This window comes from Falco cherrug, chromosome 15 (assembly GCF_023634085.1).
Source record: "Falco cherrug isolate bFalChe1 chromosome 15, bFalChe1.pri, whole genome shotgun sequence".
Classification (NCBI taxonomy): domain Eukaryota; kingdom Metazoa; phylum Chordata; class Aves; order Falconiformes; family Falconidae; genus Falco; species Falco cherrug.
Genome location: NC_073711.1, coordinates 7,374,777 through 7,401,976, shown reverse-complemented (window position 1 = coordinate 7,401,976; position 27,200 = coordinate 7,374,777). Strand labels below are relative to the sequence as shown.

Genomic DNA, 27,200 nt, shown 5'->3' with positions numbered 1-27,200 from the left:
TATTTTGTTTCCACCTTATTGTAATGTTCTTAAATGCAGTTGCTATGTGGTTAGATGAAAGGCTGGAACAAATTTCCCATTGCTGTTTCTTGTCAGTGTCTGCAGTTTGGAGTCAGCAAAACCTTCCTCATTCCAGCAGCGTTGACTCATTCAATTTCCGTGCATCTTTTTTCCATGTATGAACTGTATCACCAATATGCAGAAGGTCAGCTCAGTAAAGCAAAGAATATTAACAGCGAGTTTCAATTCTTATTTTGCATTTTGCATCTAAATAACAAAATTGCTGTTGATGCATCGCCATAGCCATATTGCATGTGTTTTCTCTGAATTACATCTAACCTGAAGGCTACTCTTTTCTGTTAGGAAGTATCAAACAATCTGCGATAGTTTGGTCTGCCCACCTTTCCTTCCCCAACTGAAAGTTCATGTTTAAAGCATCCCTATTAGCATCTCCACATAAATAGCCTACATGAGTATCTCAATAGCACTTTAACGAAGTCTGGCTGATGACTGATGCTAATCTCAAGTTTGAGAACAAGAGGCAACAAATCCAAATGGAACTTCTGTGCTATGCAAAAACCACTCATATTTGAAGAGAAGGAAACTTCTCTGAACCAAAGCCATGAATTGTCAATGAGCAGAGAGAGTGCTTAACACTTTACGTAAGCCTAGCAGCAGCCCTCTTGAAAAAAGGATTCAAAGTCATGCAGTGCAGTTGAGATGCTGTGAACAAGTTGCAATACAGACTTTTCAGTGGCATTCTGCAGCTCTTTGTAAATCAATTAAAAGTCTGTTCTATCTCTTCTGAAATATCTTGAATTATTCCTGCCACATCTTTTCCTGACTGTTCTATAGGAAACTGGATAGGAAGGTACCATACTAACAAAACCAGAAAGCTCCCTACAAGTTTTCTCCAGGGGTATTTCAAAGAGCTAATCCTAATATCAGATCCAAAAAGCTCTACTCTACCATTTTAATGTTTTTAAATGTAAATTGAGTCATTGAATCATTTAACTTTACTTTATCTTCTTATTAATATTATAATAAGGGATTTAAGAAAATTGAGAATTCAATTTCTTTGTACCTCTTTCAGAATAGCTGTCACTCTCTCAGAATAACTGTGTTCATTTAAATATCCTTAATTATCAACAGTAAAATGTGGACTTCCCTGAGCTTTACAGACTTTCTTAATTTAACAGTTGTCAAATAATGTACCTATTGGATTGTTTTGCAGTAAAAAAGTGGCTCATATTTGTACTGCAAGTATTTTGTTTAAAGAGAAAACACTTGTATTACCAGAATTCTTGTTATTTTATCTTGTGTCTCTTCAGTCCTTTTTGTCTACTTTTTTAACAAAAATACATGTCCCAGTGGCTTAGAACATATTTTCTGTTCTTCACTTCCTACGTTGTAGCTTCTGTCATTTCGTCATTTCATTTTTCTTGTATCTTGCATACTATTTTATATTGAAAAAGAACACATCTTTGTAATGAGTTATATCTTCTTTCACTGGCAACTAATATCACCCTGTGCTGACTCCAGCCTTCACATTTAATGACAATGAATCTGCCTCACTTTTGTTCTATAAATAGAGATGCTAAATCTTAATTATCCTTTCGAGTTGCTATGTCTATATCTAGCCATGCATATGAATGTTACTGATCAGCATATATGTACTATTGAATTTACTTTTAATCCCAAATTGCATCCTTCAGGATACACGACATCATCTGAAATAATTAACTTGTATTTAGATGGACACATGTCAAATGCTGAGAGACATGTCTTACTGATCTTGGTTTGCTTCATTCCAGAATTTCGGGGATATAATACCACATTGGAGCTATGCAAGCTTATATTTTCCTTTTATGTCTGCCCTATTCAGGCTGGATTCCCAAAGATAACATGCAAGTGTCAGGCATGAAATTTTACAATCCTCCTGTATTCCTTTCTTCGTGAATTTGTAGCATGCTATGAAAGCCGAGCTGCTTAAAAGGATTTTATATTTTAGCCAAGCCTTTGCCTCCTAAGTGTGTAAGCCTTTACAAATATGTCCTTAAATTTTCAGTTGAAAACAGTTTATAATAAGAAAGTTAGCTACGCTTTTTTCTTCCATAGCAACATTACTACTTCCTTTAGAAAAAAAAAAATAAATCATTTAAGAATTTTTGCAAAGTCTAGGAGAAACGGCGCTACATCAAGATGAATCAGTCTAAAGATACCTAAATCAGTCTAATATTACATAAAGGTTCTGATTTAACTCTTAAAGAAGAGCAGCTAGTGCTTCAACAAACAAATCTTCCAGAATGCCTCTGTAGCAAAGAGGATACGTATTCAAAAGATTCTATGAAGTTTTGATTCCTATGGCAAAGAGGAACGTTGGGTCACACAAATTCCCCTGAATGCAGCAAGGTGTTATCCTGGGTAGCAGCCCTAGCTGTGTGTAAAAGTGGAGTTGATATACCCTACTCAGAAGGGGGGTTGAGAGACCCAGTAGCCTGTTTTATATCTTTTCAGCCTGCGGAATCGGTGCAAACCACCACAGTGAAACCATGCTAAGTTGACTGGCCAAGACAACACACCAGCAACATTTCTCTGAAGAATAAAGGGTGCTGTAGGGTTCCCCCCCCCCCCCCCCAACATTTCAAGACGTTCTTGCTGTTTCTAAAGCAGGCTAACTCGGGCCGTGCAGTTGTGCGGGTGTGTGAAGCACACTCGGTATCCTTCTGGGAGCAGTGTTTGCATCCCAGAGGGAGGAGGGAGAGGTGCTGCACCCAGCGTGCAGAGACCTCAGGCTGCTGCTTAAGCTGCGTATGCACCACGGGCAGCCTGAGGGGCAGGGATTTAAAATGTCATGCTTTGGTGAATTTTGTTAGTACTTTATTTTTTATAGTAGTTTTTATTTCAACACATTTAATGATGTGTTATGTCTGTTTATATTAGCTATAGATAAGAACTTTCCTGTAGAAATCCTGATGCTCCCTACTTAATCCTTCTCCAACTTCTGCCTTCAGCGTTTTTTGCATGATTTCCTTCTCCTGGAAAAGAACTACTTGCTACTTCATACTTCTCATTACCTCCAATAAAGCATTCTTTTGTCAGCCTTCCCTGCAGTAGTTTCCTTGCCAATGGGTACTGCACACCCACCTTTGCCTCAACTGGTGCTCTGTTTTTATCCTGCTGGCACCAGCTTCTGCAGAACTTGAGGACAGATGGTATATTTTATCTGGTGGTTTTGTGTGTTCTCAGAAACATTTATGGGACTCTGTCAAGTTAGCAAAATGGTGATTATTAATATCACATTGGTTTTGCCTCCTCTCCAGCCAGAAGGATACTGCAAAAACTGCTTTTCTTGTTTTGGTGACGTTGGGATCAGGGATTACAGAGATATAAAAAATATTTTTTGGAAAACTCTTTCAGTTTTAACCTTTTTTAATCATTTCCTTCATTTTTTGGCTTTTGTTCCTGCTCAGGCAGATTTCTCATTTTAATCGGATTGCTCTACCCATCCCAATTATGTTTTGTGTTTTGCATTGTCTTTCTTAGCGGCACCTCATTCCAGGAGGGGAGAACTGGGAACCAGATTTCTGAGAATGAAAAAGCTGAACAATAAGCAGCTAACGCATTGGGCCAGGATGCTTCCTAAGAACCCCAGGGAAACTGCCTGCTGCACAGGTCCAGCACAAGTTGAATACATCATTTTATGTCCCAGGATAAAGTCCCCAGGAAAGCTTAAGTCATTCTTAGACTATGTATGCCTTTTATCCTGTGACAGAGGGGACCTTTTTTGCCTTGTGTTCAAGGAGGAAAAACTGCTTACTGCGGTCAGAACACTATTCTGCTATTACATAGAAAACAAACTATTTACTTTTTCTGGCATTATTACCTTTTCCTGTGAGGAACTGGCATTTTATAGAGACAGCAGTCAACAGGGAAGCCATGCTGTTCTCCAGTTTGCTACCATTAACAACATCAAGGGCAGGGATGGTTCAGAGCCTCTGGACGGGCAGGTCTTTGCTCTTGGAGGCCAGATGAATTGTGAAAGCAAAGTCTAGCTTAGTCCCCAAGGAGAGGGATGGCAAATTGTGTTCTTCCTGCACAGCATATCTTTAGGGGTTCTTTTTTCCTTTTTCTATCAGGCTTTTTTCTTCCATCTACGACCGCAAACAGGCTGCTGCTTTGTCTCAAACCACCATTTGGCTACATACTGGCTTTCTTTCCTTCTAAGCACCTGCTTTGATCTCCCACAGTAGAGTGCCAGCAAATGTAACAAAGGCAGAGGTTTTGCCTTTTCATCTGCTCACTAGATTGTTAGTCAAGAGCAGCAGAGAAACATTGTGCAACCTGTCAATGCAATTTAAAAAGCCATATTCTAAATTGCCACTGAGGGTTTGCTCACTGCAGCAGAAGTCCTCCAAGAACTAGCTCTCTGGGGCTGTTCCCCAATTTTATGTCAGAGCAAGACACTGCTAAGGCTTCCTACACAAATGTTGCAGGGTATCAAATTAGCCTGCTGATCTTAGGAGAGCAGCTTAAAATAAAGCAGTTATTGCTAGCTTGATGAAGTTCCACTCTATTTAACTGATCATAAAAATATCAGGTTTCATATTTGACCATCTCTGTTTGTAAGGAGAAATAACTTACTGAGGGTCACCTCGTGCTCTTGCAGCCCAGGCTCGCAAAAGACCCCTCTCAGCATCTCCTGCCAAATCAAACTAGGTAGTGAGTCAGACAGCCCTGTATATTCATATTTTTTAACATAACATCTGCCCCTCTTCGTTTCCAGTCTGTGATCAAAATTCCCTCAATTCTGAATAAAAGCTGAGTAAGGACCTTGGGGTATAGCCTGTGGGTGCTCGGAGACTCTGCTGGCATCAGGCGTGGAATGAGTTGCTCTGAGATTAGCTCGTTCCCTGGTATTTCCTCCTGTCGCAGCCACAGATGTGCTTCATTTCATTAGGTGTAGCTGTGGGCATACTGCCATCCAGCTCTGCTGCTGACTATCCCACTGCTGCTGAAGGCCAAATAATCATAATCATTTCAAGTTGATAGCACAGTATATTTCCCCAGGGAATGCTCTTCAAATTAAATCAGTCATACCAACAATAATTTTATAATTATATAAAGGGAGCCCTCTATTCCAGTTATTTTATTTTTTTTAAAAAATGTGCATTCATTCAAATGGTTATTGCTCTTCCCAAAGTATTTTCCTTCCGCAAATCTCTATGCTCTTTACCTTTTTTTATGTGAAAAAAATCATTATTCTGATAATTAGCATGCTTAAGTGCAATCAGTGTCAAAATAAAAACAAGTGTAACTTTCAGAATTTATTTATGATGTAGGCCGCTTGCTGCCACGAGATGATTTTCTGTCAGCGATGGCAAGAAGTCAGAGCATCAACTAGCCTAATCTTGAAAACACTGTGCATTTCTGAAGGCCAGATTCGTTATTCCAGTCCCACTCCATGGAGAATTAAATTCTCTTGTGAAACTACCATGATTCATATTTATTGGTCAGTCTCAAACTCTCCAAGTTCAGCAAGGAGTTCTGTCCTGAAGGCCCCGAGGAACTGCCTGGTGTTACTCACAGGCTTGCAGTAGCGCACGTGCGTAAGCACTGGAGCAAAGCAGATTCCGTGTGAGCTGGTGTAGCAAGCTGGATCATGAGTGAGTACAGCTGATCTCTTTGCATGTGGGTTACTCCAGCATAATGCATCTCCTGCCTTCTTGCATTGATGTTCCCATTTTCTACAGCAATAATTTGAGTAGCAAAAAAAACCCCCTTATTTCTCTTAGTGCAAGCAAATTGCTGAACACTTACGATGCTCTGAGGTAGATAAGGAGAGCCAGCTTAGGAGTAGGATGAGGCCTCTTTTTTAGGCTAGATCCAAACTGATTGCAAAAGAATCAGAGCTAAAATTGCTCCACCTTTTTAGAACTGGATGATTTATATCTCCTTCATGAACAGGAGATAAAATGTTCTGCTGCTTACACTCTCCACAGAAATAAAACAGAAATAAAACTATGTCCTAATGCAGACAAGTTTAAAATAGAGCTCAGAGCCGACAAATGTTCATGAGCAAATGAGTTAATGATTTCTGACTGGTTGGGCATATACCGAAATATTAAACATAACCTTCCCTAAGTGTGTGTGGGTTTATTCCATTGCTAGGCAATAAGAAGCATCGAGTGGCAGGAACCGTGAATTCTTTCATTGTACGAGGCTGAATCAGTGTTTGAGGCACGACTTCAGTAGCATGCAGGTGAATTTTGTGAATATGTCCCTTTATCACTCATTTTCCTGTACTCTCGACTACTTAAATGTACGATACAGTAACTGATTCCTTTAAGGTGGTCACAAAAGCTTGACCAAGGCCATGATACATAAGGGAAAGGTACTCTGAAAAGTCAAAATGTAGGTCTGGATCTGATTTTCAGTTGGGTGAGACTTCTGAATTTTATGCTTCTGTTAGTTTATCACAAGTGTTTCCTTTCCTCTATCATGTTATCATCAAGTGCTAGTGAAACGACCAAGTCCAAGAGATTTCTGGTGGTTAGGAAAACAATGACATTTTTGTTCTAACTGTGACTGCAGCTTTTGTTATGGTAGCTGTTTTTCATCTGTCTTTAGAAAATCATTTAAATCTCAAATGAACACTTCTGCTGTCAGAGAGAGATAAAAAGGTTTTAGCATGATAATATCCTGTTCTCAGTTTAGCTGCTCCCAGGAAATAAAAGACTCTGCTATATTGTAATAAGTCATTGATTTATAGTATGTTTTGGGGGCCAAAGTTCTGCATCCAAAAACCCAGAATTATGTTTGCCTGTCTGTTTCAGCTGATCTAGCAAGCGATGCTTCAGCTCATTGCAACTTTGCTGGTCGAGAATGTACATGCTTTGCTTTTCACCAAAGGAGGAAAAGGTCTTTGTTTTTCCATCATTAATCGCCAAATCTTCTCAAAATGTAATACATTTCCTCCTACACTGAAAATGAGCCTAATTCCCAGCAACTGATTCCTCAAAGTGCACATAGCTACTTCTCATCTATTAGTCTCCTTCCATCATAAACCGTATTAATGTAGTGTATTGATGTAATCAGTCTTTGAACACCTACAGAGACATATGCAGCATGCTGTGCCTCATCAGTGTAATAAGGGTTACATGGAGAGTTGTATCAGAATATAATGCACATGCTGTGTATACGTGGTCTTACGTTCCGCTTTGTGTGCTACATTTTCGCCCTTGAATTTCCACCTAGACGCAGCCCATTGGTATGCATTAGCAGTCCTTGCGTGGCTCTGGGTGAGGACAGGACTCAGCTCTCATGGGGAAGGTGGTACCATTTTGTTCTGAGTTTTGGACAGCACAGAGTGCAGTGCAGCCTTGCTCCTCATTAGGATTGCTGAGGTTCTGCTGACCAGCAAATAACAGTGTTGGGAGAGAAGCTGTTGCTCACCTAATCCCTTTCCTATGGCTTTCCCCTATACACCATATGGCCATCCATGTATACGTGAGCAGTGGCCGCTCTCACGTGAGGTTTAGCTGTCATTGCAAAAATACCTTGTTATTCACAAAATGCACTAATTAAGCATTCCCTTGATTATAGTGATTATAGTTTCCTCATCTTAGTGATTTTCCTATGATTCAAATGACTATTTGTCATTTTATTGAGTTTATTGCTATCAGTTGGTATCAGTTTATTGCTTTCTTTTTCCAGAGGATTTAAAATGCTTTCTTCCAAATTCTGAGTATTACTCTAGCAATACGGGTTTCACAGTGTTTTCTCTCTCCAGGACACTGCTTTAACCGAAGTATTGAGGCTAGGAGCCTTTGTTGTCATCACAGAGATACTGTTTCCTTTTCTGACCACATCTGACCAGCTTTTGATTGACCAAAATTCAGTCACTAGAACTAGTGACTTTACTCAGCCGTGATTATCCTGCATTTCAGTATTGCTTCAAAGAAACCCCCTTGTTCCCTTCTCCTCAGGGCATGCTACCAGCATTTGTTGTGACTGCCTTTGTCCTTTACTGAACTAATTTATATTCCCTAACGTAATTTCTCCCTCTTCATCCTCGTTTCAACCCCTAGTTGGCCCTGCTCTACATAGTGATTTTTTTTTCTTCTTGCTTTATCTGTACTTTTTTTGTCTTATTTTTATTATATAAAAAATAAGTGATGGGAGCTAAAGAAGTCAAGCAGTAGTTCTTCTACCGATTAAATTAGAACTAGACTATCTACTGCTTAAGGCAACCTTTAACAGCTTGATAATGTGATAAACTGGAAACAGACAGACCAGTAAAACTTCCTTCTTTGCCTGAATTCTGTTTTCCGTATACATTAACTACGTCATTAATATCCTCTGTGCTGGCAGCAGTGCTTAGCATAAATCTAAATTAAAGAATACATGAGACAAAGAAATAGTGACAAGCTTGGACTGGTGTATGACCAACATCATATGGATTTATAGGAGTAGGAAATGCAGCTATGAATAAATACCCTTTAAGGAGATATGTGTATCCTTGCTCCAGTTCTGATCTCTCCACCTTGGCTTTCGACACTGTAGCCTGAACTTTAATGCTGCTTTTTTAGAGGAGCCTATAAAGTCTAAAAACTGTTCTTCAAATGACCACTTTACCATGTTTTTTTTAACATTACTTTTATTAAAATGTTGCTAATGATAATGGAGTTCACAGAAGACTCACAGGTAAGAATGCAGAGGCGCAGCAGTCGCATTCCCTCCGAGTGGCTACAGACCAGGGCCCTGGCATGTTTATTGTCTGATGATAAGAAAAAGGTATCAAGTGGGAATAACGTCGCAGTTGTTCTCAAAATATACAATGTATGCTGCCTGTATGTAGTCAGTTGTGCTAGCTGGACTAGTATGTGGTGAAGCAATGGCATTGCCAGAATATATCAGACTGCAGAAAATTAGTGCAGCGATAAGTAGATTGATAGGTAAACAAAGAGACTGACTAACTTGCACCTGTGCTTGGAAACTGATATATTTTGTTTGCTTTTGTTGCTCTAAGGCAGGAAAGTTCTGGTTTCAGATGAAGTCTTGAAGGATATCTCCCCTCCCCACACCCCGTTAAAGACAGGGAATCCTTTGCTGTCTGAATAGTTCTTTTACTTTGCAGAACTAGAATGCCTTACTGCAAGCCTCTTTGTTCCTGGTCCTAAGGGATAAATAAACAACTAAAATATGCAATTATCATGCACAAAATTATAGGTGCAAAAGATACATTTTGAAAACTCTGGAATATGCAGTAGATACTTGAAGTACATGAACAGTGTCAATGAAAACAAAAGCCCAGGAGGAAATCTGGCGTTTTGTCAAAATCTAAATTATTAAAATACCACTCTAATCTTGACCTTTGAATTTCTTCAGTAGATGCTGTCCTGGTTTCAGGATGCATGTGAAGTGAACAGTTGGGTTTCAAACTCAGTACTTTGAAATTAAAACTAACAGCACAAAATGAAGCATTTTCACCAAACTGCATAATTTATTTTGGTATTACTGACTGGTACTTTTGAACTTCTGTCATACTTATGTTCATTCCATTTTGTACCTCTCAAAAGTTAACAGCTTGAAATTCCTCACAGACTTAGAAATCTCATTGTCCAAAATCCTGTATCCTGATTGTTTACATCTGGCGCTTCCTGTGCTACTAAAACCTGCCTCAATATAGAGATACTATTTGTCTTCAGTGTCACATAATTTGGAATATTTAATACTCAGACTTTCTGAGTGACTGTCGTCAGTGTTTGCTAGGCTTTTGGAGGCCGTTCTATATAACAGTGAATTGGTTTTTCTACCTAATATCTACGCCTTGAAACCTTCAGTGGAAAGTAATCCTTTGTCATCATCAGCTACTGAGCTGATGCTTTGGGAAAGAATGAGCCAGGTTTTGTTTGTATATTTTGCTTCATTTTCCCTTAACGAGGTCTTGGTGCTTTTAAGAGGAGATGTTTTCTTTATGGTGGGAACATAAAGAAGATATTTAGTTGTTTCTGGGATTCTGGATGGAACCTGAAGCTGATGGCATTTGTAGATTTCAAGAGAATTTGAACAGTGAAGGGTTGTTTTGACATCTGTGAGAGCATCTGCAAGATTACACTTTAAATTCTCACATCTGACCTTCCAATATAACTTTGAAATTACAATAATGCAGTCTTTCTGCAAGTAGGAACATTTGGTTCCTCAAATTAAAATGGCTAGTAATTGCAATTTCATTTTTTACTAGAAAGTTAATTAATTTTTTCCAAGTAATTTGCAATAATGCCTGTGTAGTCAGGTGTTGCTGCTGTCAGAGACCACTAAATATCTGAACACTTTCCTCTTTCATGGGACAGCAACAGCTAAATCCCAAAACACATATTTTTGTTAGGAACATCTGTGTTGGAGTTACTTGCCAGTACACAGGGAATAGAGAGGAGACAATAAAGATTTCTCATTCACTTCCAGCCACTTGCTGGCCCTGCAGTTGGCGGTCAGGGGTGCTCTCAGCGGTGCTGCTGATGGAGAAAGCAGTGACCTGCTAAGGCACTAAGACCTGGTCCTACCATCACATCCTCCAAAAACGAGATTCAGGGAAACCCATGGGTTATTCCTGTGAGTAGGAAGGAAAGGAAATTTATGGGTAAATAACTTTGCTTAAGGAAAAACTACTGTGTTTTTTGGAATATTACCATTTGGTCCAACCCTCATCCTGGCTCTGCTAAAGCTGTTGAAGGTCCTTGGCTCATGCTGAAGTCAACAATAGGGGCTGTTCCTTGCAGCCGTTGAAAGCTTCACTATACTTATGTTATTATCATAGAATATTCTATTCCTCATTTGAACGCATGGAGTAACAAACATAACACAAATAGGGACAGGGAGATGTATATGGCTGAATTTAGCACTGTGTACCGATCTCCTTGTGTTGTACAGATCAGTAACAGACAAATAAGGAGATGAGCTTACTTGCTTTTTCTTCCTCCCTTGTATTTCCCATATTCTCTGAGCAAAGTAAACCAAACTGTAAACCTCAGATGCTGTTTGTTTAGATGGGTATACCGTATTTATGTTAAAAGTAACTGAATTAGTGCTGATGCAGCCCTGAACTGTGCTTATGAGCAATAAGCTAATACAAAAGCTTGAGGTCTGTCAGTAAGTTAAACTGATGCAGGGATTTGTGCCACAAAGTCAGAAGACTTAATATAGAGTAATCTTTACGTGTAAAACATTTGTACTGAAGGGCCAGCCATGTGCTCCCTGTCTGGCTCGTGCAGTGGTACAGTGCAAGTCCCATGTTGTTTTAGTGCTGGACAACACTTTAGTCATGGAGATACCACTTTATATAAAGATCACAGTACATTTTCACTATTATTTAATAATGGTTTAATAATAAATGTATTTTCCATTCTAGTATCTCAAAATATTTGTGAAGTGCTGTAGATTAGTACCGGGAGAGTAACCAGCAGAGTTTTGCATATGTACTGCTTTTATTTTATTTGTTCAGCTTCAGACATGAGTCCACAGCTTTATAATGAGTGACAAAAATGTATTATGTATTTAATTTCATTATTGGGATGACTCAGTGCCTGTAAATCCAACTGATATGAATGAGAAGTGAAGTTGCACAGTTACTCTGAAAATAAGGCTGTTTAGGTGACTAAATGTCAATTTGGCTGTGTGACATCAGGGAACATTTCACATAATTTATTTTAGCATGTTGATGTCATGTCATTAACAACAATTATGATTCCTTTTTAAACTGGTAAAGCTACAATATTTCCAAGCATATGTATCCTTACTCCCCCACCCACCCATATTTCATTTTTACCCCTGTAATCTCAGCATAAGCTTTCTGATTTTTCTTCTTATGTGCTCCCTCAAGGAGCTAGAAAAGTCTCAGGACCAAACAGTTCTTGTTTAGCTCCTCTCTGGAGCCTGGACCAGATGGTACAAGAGAACACACATCCCCAAAGAGTTGCATAAAAAGTCTGTGGAGGCCTGGTACACAGAGGAGCAGTACTGCCTGCAACATTTGCTTAAATCTTCCTGCAGCTCACTTAATCAGTGTCTTTGGCTCCGAGGAAATAAAAGTTTTGGGATGCTTCTAGTTGGTGCTTTCTCAAATTTGATTTTCAGAATACTCAGTGCAATGTCATAAAGGGGTCAGACAAACATCTCGGTGGGCTGAACAGGGTTGTCAACCAGGGGCAATCAAGAAATTACAACAGATGAACCTCTTCTTTTCTAGAAATGAAGTTGTCCAACTCAATTTACATAACTTCTTTTAATTCCAAAGGAAATTGATTGAAAATAAAAATAACTCAGTATTTAAGCTATTATTTTAAGTTTATTAGAATTACAATACTTAAAGGACTATAGAGAAAAGTTCTGTTACATTGTAAGCATGTTTTATGTGTTTAAATTAACAAAGCCTTGCAACACCTGTCAAGAGACCCAGTTATTACTCATTTTAAGCTTTTTCAAAATGATCTACTAAGTCAGCAGTTGAGTTAGAAATAGACCCCAAGAGTCATGATTAACTAGACAAGACTTCAGATAAATGAGCCACCTAAACACCTTCCCAGTTACCTGTGGCTTGTTTGATTAAGTAGCAGAGCTGTTCCTTGGAGAAGGGGTTGATCCTCCCATGATCTAAGAATAATGACCTCAATTGTAAAGTTTCACGTCAAGTAACATTAGCTGTGTTTGAAAGGAGAAGTAAAGGCGGCTAGAGAAAGGTCTAAAGAAGGGAGGTTTTGGAGTGTGAAGTCATATGGATTTGCCTCTGGGGAAAACTCTTAACTTTCCTCTTAGCAGGGCTGCAGAAGACAAATGTTTCATTCTCATAATTGTGGAGTTCCTTCATGAATCATCGGGTGTTCTTTGTCTAGTATTGTGCGAGAGGTAGGTTAATTACAGGCCTGTGTTAAGAAACTCTGATGTGTTACCTTTAATTTCATTGTGTTTCCTTACTAAGTGGAAAACACAGAGGTAGTGTTGACTAGTAAGTAAGGGTATCCTTAAGGAGTTTTTCCTAATTTCTCATGAGAAATGAAGTATTTGGGGAGTTTCTTTAGATAGAGAACTGAGATAAGGTTATGCAAGAACTCAGACAATTTTTCACAACCACAAGGAATCAAAAAGTATTTTTTTAATGAAAGCTGAAATTCTGATATAACCAGATTTTCTGGGACCTTAGAAGTATCCTATGTACTTTTGTCTTGGTTTTCTCTGACACAGGAACAGAAAACAAGATGTGTGGTAAATCTCATGTAGAACCTCTGAACCTTCAGTTCAAGGTCTATTCTGGTTTAGGGTGGAGGTAATCAGTCAAAGCAATGACTTCATTTGTTTTAGGGTGGAGGTAATCAGTCAAAGCAAATGCATTCATCTGGTCTGCAACCTCCTTGCAATTCTCATTTGCTCCTGCTAGACAGACCTGCCTGCCATGCATCTTTTTGGAGTATTTTTGAGATGCAAGAACCCTCCAAAAAAGATTTTACTTTGCTTGCCACCCAAATGGTTTCAGCCTACATATGCGCAGGTGAAAGAGCACTGTGAATCACCTGCCCATTCAGTTCTTTTCCAGTTCTCATTTCCAGCAATACTAACAATCATAACGCAACGTTAGCTCTTTGTCCTGACTCCAAGTTTATCTATCAAGAATTACTATTGCTGTGTCTGTTAAAGCTTTCTCAGTTGTAAAAAGAAAATCAATATTCATTTGATGTTTGCAACTGGAACCTACGCTAGGTAGAAATGTAATGATTTTGCTGTTGTCAGCATAAGCCCAGAACTGAGCTGACAAACAGAAATTGAGAGGAATGGCTGAAAAAGCTTGTTAGCATGCCTCCTGTTAACCCAAGGAAGAAGTGGGCATTTTAACATTATAAAAAATGTGTTTTGATTGGAAACTTTGGTTACGCAGCTCTTAATTCAAGTGGATTTAAAAAATAGGATTTATTTGTTAAAGCATTTATATGTAATAGTTGAAAGAGGGGCCTTAAACTTGCTGAGTAATGCTTTTGAGCATCTTTTTTCCTGTTTTCTTCATCAAAGTATTCCAGGTGAGTGAAGGTGAGAGTCTGTGCTGTTCTGCTTTTTCTGCTTTTCTCGTTTTTCTTCCTAAAGATAGAGAACCAGGGACTCCTTTAGTCCCTGTCATTTGATCAAGACTTGCTCTTCTGAAAGTACCAGAATTCTGGCCCTCGAGTCAAAATTTTTCAGTCTTTGTTGTCTTTTAAATACAAATACATTTCTAACTGAGGACTCCTGTTTTCAAAAATGCTTAATGCTCTTTGGGAGAAGGTTTAACACATTTGTAAACAAGGTTTGGTCTCTTTTCAGGTTAAAAAATTCAATGTCCCTGTAAAATGGAAAGACTGTTTCTGTGCCTAATGTAAGCACTGAGTCACAGGAAATTAATTTATTGATAATAAGGAAACATCTAAAAATCATTGGACAGAAGCAATTATAAGCTGCATGGAAGAGATTGACTGTAAGCCCATCGTTAGCATCCAGAGCCAAACTACTGGTTCATTTTGCTATCAAAACTGGATTGCCTGCACAGTCATTCTTTCCATAACATTTGTCTGTTCTTTACATATTGAAGACTGCATAAAACTGAGGTAGCAAAGATAAAAATATAGTTAAAATAAATCGATGATATTGAAAACAAGTGACCGGCAAGAAGTGAAAACCTTTCCAGTAAAGCTATGCACTTGGTCCTGGAAAGATCCTGAGCTAGCATGGCTCTTAGCTACGTGTGAAATGGGAAGCAGTGGCATTGTCTTTAGTGTCCTACCTGGTAGAGATCGAACCTCAAGGGGAATAGCCTTGTCCTGATTCTTAAAGCTAAACACATGCTGGAGTGTGCCATGGAACCACCGGCTGCTGCTGGCTTCACCAGCTGTGGTGGTGCGGGAAGGAGGTGGCACCTCTCGGGATGGAGCTCAAAGGACAGTTATAAGAGTCCAAGCAAAGCTACTACCCAAATGTCTGTTACATGTCCCTTATCATTTGAAAATTCACCAGTTAGTGGGTACCACCCAAAGGGTACAGGAAAGGAAGGATTAATTTAGGGACTCTTTAAAACCAGGTCCACATGAAGTTAAAAGCAGGAAGGGAAGGGGGAGGTAAAAGTGAAATCACCTGTGCTGGCTGTAGGAACGGTGGCTAAACTGTAAATGCAAACCTGATGGCAACTTTGCTTGTTTGCTTGTAAACTATGGCTCTAATTTGCAAACTACAGCTCTCATTGCAAAGGCAATTTTTTACTTTTCATCTTTTTTAATTCTCCAGTTTTAATTTTGTTCAGCTCAATGCTTAAAATATATGTAGAAAAAATGTTCTTACAGAGGTTTAAAAATATGAGGGTTCTTCAAACAAACTTTATGCAAAGTTGTCAGAAACCCACGCTACCGGTTAAATTGTCAGGTAACTTTATTTCCTGTGAGGAGGAAGTCATATATAGATTGCAGTCGTAAGATGATTCATATATTTCTTGCTCATCTCCCAACTGCTTCCCTCCTACAGAAAATACAAGACACAGTATGTCCTACAGATATCTGGGCAAGTCAGTCTCACACACGTTTTCTTCCTGTAGACAGATAGGTGAATAATCCAGATATATGCAGATTAGAATACTTTGACAAAGAATAAAGTTCATAGTATTTTAATTGATTCAGTAAATCTTTTACATTTCTGCTCAGTTTAACAAACAATATTTTTGAGATGCTTTTATTCTCACATTCAAAAATGGATAGTGTTGTGCCATATTTTGAGGATTAGTGTATGTCAGCCTCTTAAATGTAAGCAGAATGTCTTTCTCTTTCAAGGGAATGCAAGCATTTTAAAAATACCGAGAGTCCTGAACTGATTTACAATGATTAGAAATGCTGTTCATATAGCCTGCTTTTTGGCAATGTACTGGTGTAGTATCTGTTGTGTAAACACTGCATACTGAGCACAAAGGGTCCGCTTCTGTCAGCTGTTCCATTCAGACGATCCCATTAAGATAAATGAAAATTCTCAGGTAGTATTAAGACTTTGCTATGCTATATATAAATAGTTTCTCACACTAAGGAGTTAACAAGTATACTATTATTATTTTTTTTTTAATGTATGGAAAAGAAGGTAGAATTGGAAAAAAGATCTTGGTTCTTTTTATCATAAAGCACAGGTTTTCAATGTATAGGTCATTTAATAGCATGCTCATCAAAATAAGAAGGATAATAATTTTGTAAGAACAAGCACCGAAATAATATTTTAATATTCATTAATAGAATGCAGTGACACTGAAGTGCATTTATCCTATAAATTGGCCTGCACTGACATTGGGAATCATCTAATGTAATGACAAAAACCTCTTCCAAAGGGTAAAGTGATTCAGCTGACAAACTGGCAATTACTCCCACAGACTTTTCAAGTCTGTCTTTAAATAAAACATTTGTTAAAACATTCCACTATATGCCTTCTATCACCTGCAGCAAGATAAATGCTGCATTATATTCTATCAGTTATTTTCAATTAAAAATATTTCAAAGCATGTTGATGTCGCTGGAAATACACAGGTTTTAGATCTTTGGAATGGTGAAATTTCCTTTTTGATGACTAGCAAAAACTAATGAAATGGGTTCATCAGTTAATTTAATGGCTACAGAATTTTATTCTTTCATAAGAAATCTACGTTCTATTCATTCTTCATAATCATCATGCATCATGACTACTGTTACTGCAGAGTCAAACGAAGCCAGGTTGGATTGCCTTTACCTCCCCAGTTGTTTTCTGCCCCGTGCCTTGGTTAGCTGTTTGCAGCAGGTGAGCAGTAGATCTACAAGGCTGTAATTCTTTGGTTGCTGTTTTCAGCACGCAGGCTTCAGGATAACAAGGCATCATGGCCAATGAATATTACCAGAAGACGTTAATCCAATTAGCTCAGCATAATTTATTAGGCAGCACACAAACTAATAATCTGTCCCTGTGTTAAGTATTTTGGCACTGCAGAAGAGACAGGTCACATTTTTAAAACTGAAAGCAACTCACAAAGCTGGGTTTGTTGAGAGAAGGCTATGTATTTAAATTACCTAACTATTATGGTTAGAAATAAGGTTTGCACACGGCTTCTTTTACTTCTTGGAATCAGCGCCTCTGAAGAAGAGACCTAAAGAATGCTTTCTGTCCCTGAAAGCTTAAATTTTTTCTTTCCCCCCTTGATTGTATCACCTGGGCTAATAACAATAATTACCTCTGCTTTTGAACCTTGCCTTGCTTGTATCTTAGACTTAGCTACCACAGTGCTATTGCTAAACCAGGTTATATGTCAATGTCCCGGTGATGTGTGAGGTCTGGCAGAGTATTGATAGCAAACAACTCATCATCTGCTAAAATCAATGGATTGCATGCTGCTAAATCCTGGCGGTGATTTAAAATCTGGGTGTGGTGAATGCCTTGCTCACCAAGGGCGTTCTGTTAGAAACTGGGCAAAATTATATCTGAATTTGAAAGCTGTTACAGTATGAAAAATGCATCTTAGTCACCATGAACAAAATGGATACGAGTTTCTCACCTCTCTAAGCAACTCTGGGCACAATCCCGTGAGCAACACTTGGAGCTGGTTGTGATTCTGAATCTTAAGGCGCAATGAGTGGCAAGTCATTATTAAGAACCAAGAGTCTGCCTTTTATTTGTTGTAACATGCACTGTTATACGTGATAAAGGTCCTACTGTATTCAGTTCTCATGTCTGCCTTTATGTACATAGAACTACATCAAAACCAAAGCTCTTTGCTCATGCTTTTGCCAATAGCTTTATTCCCTGCTTGCCTCAGTTGCAAACCAGATCTGTCTGTGGTGGGGGTAGGAGGAGGATGCAACAAAGGGTGCTGCCATAAGTGTCGTCCTCACACCAACCTGCCAAAAAAACCCCAAACCCGTAATGAAAAGGTCACAACTACTGCTGTCTAGCTGCAGTGTTCTCAATAGATGTGAATGGGAGAGTCGCTTTTTTGATTGCTTGATTGCTTCCTCAACAAGAAACTGGCATATTCGAGACTGGAGACAAAACAAAAAACTGTAAAAAAACCCAGCATATGGAATAGCTGAGGAAGCAGAAGCTAAAGAGTTTGAGATTCCTCTAGCCCAGGACAACATTTTCCTTTTTTAGAGATCCAATATAAACTGCAAAAGCAGTGGTTTTTACAGAGTTGTGACAGCTTGCAAAGAGCCGAATGATTAGAGAAATAAAGCCAGGGCTGCAGAGAAGTAATTCTCTGAAATCTTCTGGATACAATTTTTTTGGTAAAACCACGTACTAGCACTCAGCAAAGATGAGATAAAATAGTGACATTAGAGATTGTGTCTGTTCTCCCAGTGTTTTACAGAAGTTTCCAGACATTTAAATTACCTGTTCAGAACTTTTAAATTTCAACTTTCTTCATGGTTATTAATTTATAATCACTTTGGATCATCTACATGGGGAATTTTAGTATTCTTTGAATTTTTAATGTCTTTTCAAGATTGATATGTATGATGTGTTTATAACATTATATTTGAATGCCATTAAGCAGTGTGGTAACAAAATAACGTAATATTTCTGCTAAGACATGTTCAGTAATGTATATGGTTGTTTTTTTGAGGAAGAAAGAAACCTTTGGTGTTGAGAGGCTCTAAACAACAGGCTATACTGACAAAAGTGAATTTGGGATAGCAGGGTTCCTGGAAGGCCTTCAAGAACAACTCTGGAATTTATTTGTAACAAGTTTACTATAAATTAAGTTAGTAATTGCTTCGGGATAGTATGACTCTCATCCAAAAAAATAAAATATATTCTCAAGAATAGCATATAGAAACTCATGAGCAAAATAATCAACTTGTGAGCTGAGATGGAAAAGTAAACCCAAAACTTCAAAGGTGATATGTATTCAAATTAAGTCTCAAGAAAACATCTTGTTTATATATACATGAAACTGCTCTCTCTTCCCTCCTACTTCCCCTCTTTATTTTACTGCTGGCTTTAATGTCTACACATACTTTGTAATACATATGGGGCTCTGTATAGGTAGTAATAAATGATATCTCCAATTGACATTCCTAGAAATGACAGCTTCTGAAATATAGTCAGTCATCTGACACATAAATCCTCCTTCTGAATCTCATCAAATTCTGGATTTGTCAGATGCCTTTCAGATTCATGGTCTCTGTGGTTTGGTTGTTGCATCTTTGAAACAGCATGGGATAATCAAAGTTGCCCTTGCTGGATCCCATTAAAATCTTTTACAGAAACCCCAGAGGCCTGTACCAGGCAATAGACTGCACATCCCCAGAGCCTGGTGCTCTTGAGTTTCTCACAATTCTTGCACAGGTTTCAGATGAGTGGCTATGTAGTTCTCTCACCGGGGGACTGGTGCTAATCCAGATGAAAATTAGAAGATGCTTGCTTACAAGGTGGCCAAAGTTTCAAGAAAATATTATCCAAATAATACTGACCCTTCTGACAATTTTTTCATCTGTTTTTTTGTTGTTGCTAAGCTGGCGTGACAGATTTGAGTGGTGGTTCATTTTATACCACTGGTTCTTAAAGCATATTGCACTAATAGCCCACCTGGGGCACTGTCTTATCTAAAATGCTACAGAGACTATCAGAAAAAATGAAATTGAAGTAGGTAAGTCCAACACTTGAATATTTTGTCCATTTTTCCTTGTACAGGAGTTCGGGGTTGTTCGGTGGTGCTGACATGGCTATCTGAGGCTCTGAGGCAGGACGACCCACCAGCCAACCACACAGGTGACCAGCATTCGTCTGAGTATGCTGTTCTCTTGATGCCAAACAAAAGATCCTCCGAGGTTTCCAGGGAATTGTTAATTTAAATAGAACAATCAAGCTTAATTAGCACAGTTTATCAGTGAGAGGACTCAGAATATTTTTGTGAGATTTAGAGAGTACACTTGAATGATTTAGATAGCTTTCATTTCCTAGCAGGAACTACAATCTTCATTTATGGTAAGTCAGCATACCTGCATCTGCTGAGGCGTTTGTTCTACCTCCCTAATGAATGCAACAGTTTGTAATTTGCTGGATAGATAGAGGTGCACAGAAAAGTGACTGGTATTCCATGTTCATTTGCAACAGGGTAGATGTGCTCTAATGTAAAGCAACCATCAGAAATGCTTCCATTTCATGTTATTTTTTTGATGGGAAAAGTTTGGAAAATGAGCTCCTTTGGCACGGTGAAAAATGGTTTCCCAGGTCATGCTGTAGGCTGAAGTGTCGGTAACATAAAGATTCTTTCATGTTATCAATCTTAATCGGATACCTTCCGTAATTTTATAAAATATATATGTGCCACCATGGTACAAATAATGTTGTCCTCCCATGGTTCCTTATCTCCAGTCTCTTATCTGAGTATGCATTTGATTTTCCCTTCTGAAATGCCCAGTAATTTTAGAGCTGAAAGCAAATAGTTCCAACTAAAAAACTTTAGCCCTGGTAAATCTGGAACTGGAGGGTAAAATCCTAAGGAATGACAGCAAAAAAATACATGAAGCTTTGGAATATTGTCCCTAAAGGCAAAATATACAAGAGTGTCAAAGATGCAAGGTGGAAGGACAGTGTTCTAGAAGACCTTTTGCTGTAGCTCTTGATGAATTTTGGAATTATTTGGTACACTTTTATTGCCTAAGTGAGAAGGGATCCATGCCTTGTTGCAGTTCTTTGGATATACTGTTATATACTGTTTTGATTCTGAGTTTTATTATCCTGAACCACCTGGAAGGAACAAAAGGGCAGCCAGTTTACAGGCAAAGGGTTTGTGTAGCAATGGTCACAGGGTGCCACCAGCACCACAGGCTGGACGGACAGTGTGGGGGCAAGCATAACCTCTAGGCATTTTAAAGAAAATATCAAGCCACACGAATTAAATGTGAAGGGGAGGGACCACCAAGCCTGAAAATAATATATTCAAACAGTACGAAAGACAGCTTATCAAGCCTTTTCCAGGAAAATCTGCTTCTGATAGAATGGGATAAAGGCAGAAAAGCCAGGATGCAGGCTCCCAAGTGGTATTCTAAACCATGTGCTATAAAAGATGGGATAGTTGTATATGATTCTTACTGTTCTTAATGGACTGAGCATGCATTAAATTAAGAAATCTGTGGGCTTGTAGCACATCAAGCTGAAAGGTTATTTATGTATCCTGCAATAACCAGGTAAGAATGCAGTTACTCATAGATGTATTATGAATACATGCTAATTGCTATCAGTGGTTGCGTTCTGAAGATCATGCATTTTTTATGCATGGCAAGCTGCTAAAATATCCCTACCACTTACTTCTGCATCACAGCATCCTCGTTGAAAAAGCACTAGCAGAAAGGTCTTCCATTTTAGCGTTTTCACCAAGACTTTGAAAGCTCACGGTGAAGGTGCAAGAAGGATGTGACAGACGTTGCATTAACATAAAGCTCAGAATACTTATCTGCTTCTGCTTCCCAGGGAAGCAGTCACTCAGCTTCCTGTAAAGGCAAAAAGCATAAAGAGACTGGGATCTGTTATCAGCCCTCTTGGGCAGAACTGCAATACAGAGTGCTCTGCTTAATATTGCTTATCGCTAATTTTGTGCATGATAACTGAAGCATGAACAATATCTGAGTGGGAAGCAAAACTAGATCTATAGCTGCATAGTCAAGCCTATCAAAATATATTGCTGAGCTCCCATAGCCAAACAGTTCTGCAGAATATCAGCTGAAACAGAACATTCCAGCTCACTGGGCCTCCAGTCACCATATGCTTGTGCAGCCTCACCTGTAATAGCGGATAGCTACGCGCAGAGGTGGGGTGCATTAAAAATTAGGAAGGGATGCCGGAGTGAGCCTGCATGATATTGAAAATTGATGGGTTTTATGTGTTTTGTTACTCGCTATGTCTTACTAAGTTGTCAGGCAATGATGGTGAAATGAGCCTTGCTGAAATCACTCACATGAGTGAGGAGTGTATATTACTCTTAGAAATATATACATGCTAAGTCGTGCCGTGGAGATTACCCTGAAGAAAATCCACTCTTGTCTGACTGTTCCTTCTGTAAAAGAAGCAAGAGAAAGAACAATGGTGTTGCTATATGGCTTGCCTGTTTAAACCAGGAAGGTTCTCTCTTCCAAGCTTATCCTGTGCAGGAGGAATTATTTGCGTATTTTGAGGGTGACCCAACTATAGGTGAGCGTCGTTTCTGAGAATGTAGGATCCAGGGTGGGATTTCATGACAGTCCCTGCATCCTTCATGCACCTGTGTTAGATGTGGGTTACAAACCTTGCACTGGTGAAGAGTCTGAGGATGCTCTCTGGTTTTTATGCAGAACTTCAGGATTGTCCTGAGTTTTTTCTGTTTCTAATGGAAGGAAACACTCAGCAAAATGCCAAAAAGAAAATATTAATGTCTTATTTTACACTGATGTGTCCAATACAAGATCTTTTTTTACATAGTCAGATTTAACTGCACCTTACTTTTCTGGGAATTCATGCAGAAATGCTACAATTAAACTATCGTGAGGAAATACAGGGAGTTTTCATTTCCCTGTTCTTTTAATACCAAAAAACCCCACATTTGCTCTAAGGCCACATTTAGAGGAAGTAACTGAAAAAGTTTAGCTAGATTGGGTTTCTATTTGTGTAATATTTTTCCTGTTTATAATGCCAAGAAATCTTCAAAAGATTTCAAGGCTTGAGGGCTGCAGTACAGACAAGCCCAGCAACACTCCAGGGTTTTAAAATTTCAAGTAGGACTTTTTCTGGGGAGAGGGAGGATGTTTAGTTTTAATTCAATCAAAAAAGCTTAAAGGAAAGAGATTATCGCTGCATGTTTACCTCACTGTCCCTTTCGCTTGGTCCTGTTACCACAATTGCATCCGAGAAGATGGCACCAGGTACCTCATCAGAGCCTTGGTGGGTAACTGGTGCTGCTCCCAGTAAGGATACAACTGGGCTACCATTAAAGTGTTAAAAGTTAAAGGAACAAAATTACAAGGCAAAGGGATGAGGGAACTTGTCATTCTTTCTTTGGTGTCTGCTACAGTCCGTGCACCATCATGTCTGAACGTCTTGCTGTGAGTTAAACATCATTTTGCTGCTGACAGATAATCTCTACAAAAGATACTTCCCTGCCAGCCGGTGGTTTGGGAATCCAGCTGCGGAGAGAGGCAGGGCAGGATTATCATGAGCTCCCTGTGAAATCTGTTTCGTTAAATGTGGTTCCATATCCAGCGTTGATTTGGATAAACATGATCTCAGGCTGTTCAGACATAGCATTAAATAATGCATTTTCCACCAAAAACATTTTTTCTCTGTTTATTCTAAAAATCAGTGTTCTATGATTAAGCTTGTTCCTAATGACATATTTTTTTCTCTTTCAATGTGCCCTTCTGGTAATACTGAGGGTAATAATAAGCCAGAGCCAAGTGCAAGTCAAATAAATGGGCAATTGCTGAGGGAAAATATTAGGAACTGCTATAAAATCATGTGCCATTAACAGGGTTTTATTTTGACCATAAATGGCAATAATTATTCTTTCATGAATATTTCAGAAGACCGGGATGGGTTATTGGGATAGGATGAGATAGGAAATTGTTCAATTTAACTGTACTTTCTTCGCATTAGAAACTCTAGCAATGCTATTTTCCTTTTTAAAGTGCAATTTGTCATTTCTGTCCAAATAATTAATTTGAGAAGTATGTATATGCTCTTATGATACGAGCTACAACTTCAGCTCTCTAATAAGTGTGTGATAAGCCAGCACACATGCATGAAAATAAACATGTAGGGTAACCTGTGGTGCACAGAAGCATCCCAAGTAAGTCTCTGACAGAGCTCTGTAGACCGTGGCACCAATTTCATCCTTGATGAAAATCTTGTGTTGGCTTAACCCATCTTGATAACCAGAATAAAATGATGAATTTGTTCACATTAATTAAGCATATTACCTAAATGATGCATTATGAATGCTTTTATATCTTTACTGTTTTTCATTTCTCTGTTATAAAAAGGCTTGCAGAACAAGGGGTGTGTTGTGAAGGGGAAAGAATTAGAAAAGACTTCGAAGTTTTAAAATAAAACATTCCATATAGTTCATTTTCCCTTGGAGCAAAATTACAATGCACTTAAGAGAAAGCAATATGTCAATCAAAATAAGAAAACCGATATTACTAGTGACCCCTAAAGAACTTGCAAGCAGGCAGGTTAATCAAGTCTTTATTTTTCAATACACCTATCTGAACTTCAGCACAAAGTAATTAATTTTAGGTTCCAGTACAGAAATGCACTAAATATCATCTCCGGTTGTGTGCTTTTTCATAACATACTAATCAGTCCTTTTTACACTGTGACTTTGTTAAAATGTGGGGGGTGGTAGAACAATGGTGACATTTGAAAGGTCTGTCCTTACATTCTCTGATAATCTGCTGGAGTCGTAAAAACTGTTTTTCTTAATTAACAGACAAAGGCAACATGTTTTCCAAGCTGCTTTGCTGTATAGATGTATAAATAATCCCTAGCATATTTAACTGGTGTATTTTTCATCTCTGAGTAGTTTGGGGATTTGTTTTGCCCCTGGAAAAGCGCTATGGCATCCTCTGTGCTGAGGCTGGGTCTGTGCTGCTGGGTACCTTGCCTGTTACGGAGGGTCTGCACCTGTCTCAGGGCTAGGTCTTCCCTGAATCCAGCCGTCCTTCTGATGTCCACTTGCTCTCCTAGTCTGCTTACCTGTTTGTGGCTCTCAGTCCAGTTCCTCCAGAATTAAAATCTGCCAGAATTAACAGTCTGGAGACTTGGCCAACTCTCAGTCCCCCCACCTTCTCTGACTCCACCTGTGCAAGTGCATGAGATGTTTTCCACTTATATTTTCACTGAAAAAAAATGAGCAATTTAACATTTGAAGTGGATAAGTTTCTATAGAAAGGAAGGAAAGAGAATGTGTAATGTCCTTGTTTTGGATACCTCTGCTCCTGAATGCTGAAGACTGTATGTTAACTGTGGAAACCTGTTCTGAGAGCACTTCAGCAGGATAATAGGATTTGGAAAACAGATAAGTTTATTTTCCTATACGTTGTTTCTATAGGCAGTATTTTTATTTTTCATATAACTTCCTGAAGGTGCTGAGAGATGCATCACAACTTCAATGAAGTTCCTTTCTACCTGGAGGTAAGGGTGTTTTCTAGAAAGAGCAGCACTTCTATGAGAGTTTGGTTGATATGGTTTTATCCATACAGGATATAAAAATTGAACCATGTTAGGTTTGACAGTGCAGCTAGGGCTACATACAGTGGGAAAATACAGGACATAGCTAAGCAAGTTATCACTACTAAAATAAAAAAAAAAAAAGCTGAAAGAGCAATCCATAAATGATACGAAATCTATAACGGCCTTATGTGTATACAGCTGTATATTAGGTTTATTGTTGAAGTGTAAAGGTTACTTTAATTTTATGAGAGGTCTATACTTACTAGATATAGAGACAACATTGAGAAATCCCTTCTAAAATAGGTTTTGTTATGGCCTGAAGGTGCAGCTTATCACAGGTAAGTAGAATATTGCATTGATCTCCGCTGTAGATAATGAGACTGCCTGGGAGCAGCAGTCTGGTCACATGAAACAAATTGCTGATCACAAGTCAAACATACTGGGGGTTTTAATGTTTATTTTGAACTGAACTGTAACAAAAAGGGCAAACCCCTGTGTTGGCAAGTACATGGGCAAAAGGAGTCTGCTAGGGGAGAGGAGGGAGTCTGGGAAAAGTGGTTGGGGGCTGAATGGACATCACGATCAGGCACTAAGTGAGGAGGCAGAACGCCTGCTGCATTGATCACCAGCCAAAAGTGCTGGCCTTTCGCTCCTCAGTGCACACCGAGATGGCAGAGGACGGGCTTTTGCTTCTGCCTCTCATCCTGCCATGGTGCTGGTGCAAGTGAGTGGGACACGGTGCACAGCACCCTTGGGAGTCTCTCAGCTAAACAGGGAGGAGTGTGATGAGCAAGTACCACTTCTCTGTGTTCCTGGCAAAGGATGCTTGTTGCTAGGAATGCCATTTAAACAGTGTCTAGGGGCTAAGTGAGTACACTTATCTTATTGTGTTAGGTGAAGGGCTATTACCAAAAATAAAGTATGTTGGCACGTTGCGAAATGATAGCACTTAAAAGATGAGCAGGACTTTTGTTGTAGAGAGCACATCATCAGGTACAAGTGCACACACATGCCATGCCCAAGTGGCTGCTTGGCTTTTCAGGAGGAAGGTGGATGAGATGAAGTTACCAATAGTGAAGGAAGCCGATGCCCAGCCCTTCTCTTTGCTGGGAGAGGCTGCAGCCCCTGGAGAGACCCCGGTCCTGCCTGGCAGGATGGTTGCACTGCTCGTTCCCAGCCCCTCTGGTGCTGCATGCAGCTGGGAAGTGACTGGTGGTGGGGGGGTTGACACTTGCCCTTTGCCTGGGGGCTGACAGTGCAAATTACTAGAGATGAGTCGGGGCATTCTGTGATTTCTTTTGTATTTAAACACTGCAGTCAGTCCCCATGCTGTGGTTTAACCCCAGCTGGTACCTAAAGACCTGCTCGCTCCCTCCCCTCACAGTGGGATGGGGGAGAGAATCGGAGGAGCAGAAGTGAGAAAACCCATGTGCTGTGATAAAGGCAGTTTAACAGGTAAAGCAAAAGCTGCGTGCACAAGCAAAGCAAACCAAGGAATCCATTCAACCCTTCCCATCACAGGCAGGTTCAGGGTGCCCAGGTTCAGGGCTCCATCATGCATGACGGTTACTTGGGAAGATGAATGCCATCACTCCAAATGTCCCCCCCTCCTCCTTCTTCTTCACCCAACTTTGTATGCTGAGCATGAATGTCATATGGTATGGGATATGCCTTGGGTCAGTTGGGGTCAGAAAACATAGTCCCATACTAGCTACTATGAAGAAAATGAGCTCTATCTCCGCTAAACCCAGCATACACGGTAATATAACATAATATATCCTCAAAACTTGTTTCTTGCTTATGCTTACTGAGAGGAAAAATGAACAGTGCTCCCCAAGCACTTTCCTCCATGTAATTAAGGTATAAGGCTTATCCTGTGCTTGCTTCTTGGCTGGCTGCGTGGTACTCTTTCTCTCAGTGCTTTGTCTTACATATTGGTGCAAATAGATAAATGGTATGTATATAAGATCTTGGTCAACACC

At 39.3% G+C, this 27,200-nt stretch overlaps 1 long non-coding RNA gene across 1 annotated transcript in view; it reads left to right on the top strand.

Annotated features, from left to right (window-relative positions):
- LOC114015637 (uncharacterized) overlaps nt 1-19,844 on the top strand; it is a 270,614-nt gene extending 250,770 nt beyond the window's left edge. Inside the window, exon 3 of the long non-coding RNA XR_003559672.1 lies at nt 19,705-19,844. This is a non-coding gene — a long non-coding RNA (uncharacterized LOC114015637). The remainder of the gene's footprint in view (nt 1-19,704) is intronic.
- Nucleotides 19,845-27,200: the final 7,356 nt, after the last annotated feature.